Source organism: Nematolebias whitei, chromosome 19 (assembly GCF_014905685.2).
Source record: "Nematolebias whitei isolate Nwh7 chromosome 19, NemWhi1, whole genome shotgun sequence".
Lineage (NCBI taxonomy): Eukaryota > Metazoa > Chordata > Actinopteri > Cyprinodontiformes > Rivulidae > Nematolebias > Nematolebias whitei.
Genome location: NC_056516.1, coordinates 39,808,087 through 39,809,533, shown reverse-complemented (window position 1 = coordinate 39,809,533; position 1,447 = coordinate 39,808,087).

Here is a 1,447-nt window from a genome sequence, read left to right as displayed (position 1 = left end):
AGAGGAAAGTGCAGACGGGTTCCTGTAGAGGAAAGTGCAGACGGGTTACTGTAGAGGAAAGTAAGAAATGAGGTTGACTCGAGTCGGTCTTCTGAGCTGTTTGCTGTAATGAACTGAAGTCTCTTTAATGTTTGTGAAGGTTTCTGGAACCCATCAGCCCCAACAAGCCCGTGGCAGACAGGTGAGGTGGCAGACAGGTGAGGTGGTAGACAGGTGAGGTGGTAGACAGGTGAGGTGGCAGACAGGTGAGGTGGTAGACAGGTGAGGTGGCAGACAGGTGAGGTGGAGAGGCTCGGTTCTGTGGTCCTCATGCATTTGGACCAAAACACTGGACAGACTTACCAGAGCTCAGAAAACGGTTTGTAAAGAAAGAAAGGCGTGGGGGGGGATGCGTCTCCTCTAATGTTTGCAGACCATAGACCAGTATTTCGTGATTATTTCTACCTGGACTGAGATCCGTGCAGTCTGTAGACCTCAGTACCGGGCACAGGTAAACATCTCGTTTGCCTCCAGCAAATACACGGCGCCGAGCACAGCGCTGCATCAGACTACTTCCTGGAGGAGCGGCTCGTTTATTATTAATAATAATAATAATAATAATAATAAACCAAACTGTAAACTCAACATGAGGAGAGGGATCTGAACAACACTCGTATAAAACCATTCCTCTAGGAAAACGGCGAACCACCAGCTATTAGTCAGCACCGGGCAACAACAACGTTAGCCTCCATGCTAGCAGTCAGAACCACAAGTTTTCTGGTTTTAAGAACAATAAGAGTTTGAACAAACGGTCACCGGCTGTGGTTCTGACAGCCCGGGGGTTGCACGCGATGCTAACGGAGGAACTGGCTACACCCAGGTACTGGCCGGGCACGGAAAGTTTCCCGCTCCAGCCGTTAGTCGGAGCCGGCAGCCATGGTGTGGAGCGTGTCCCGGAGGAGACCGACAGGGAAGCGGGTCAGAGAGCGGAGCCTCCCGGCTCCCGGGGCCCGGTCTTACCATTGAAGGAGCCAGCAGCGCCGTTATTCTGCCTCTCCAGCCGAGTCCGCACAAACAGGCTGCGTCTGTCGTCAGCGAGCACGATCTGACAGGAAGTAGACGCTGCCGAGCTGCTGCGCATGCGCCGACTCGTCTCCACAGTGGCGGGATGTGAGAGGACAGGTGTGTGGACAGGTGAGGACAGAGGACAGGGGGACATGAATGAACGAGCTGAGGATTGTGGTCATTTCCGTCAAAACGTGTAAATAAAGGAACATAATGTGATTTTAAAATATTTAAATATAAATTATAAAATTAAATTTATGAGTTATAAAGTTTAAATTGTGAGTTATAGTTTAGTTTATGAGTTATAAAGTTTAAATTATGAGTTATAGTTTAATTTATGAGTTATAAAGTTTAAATTATGAGTTATAGTTTAAATTATGAGTTATAGTTTAATTTATGAGTT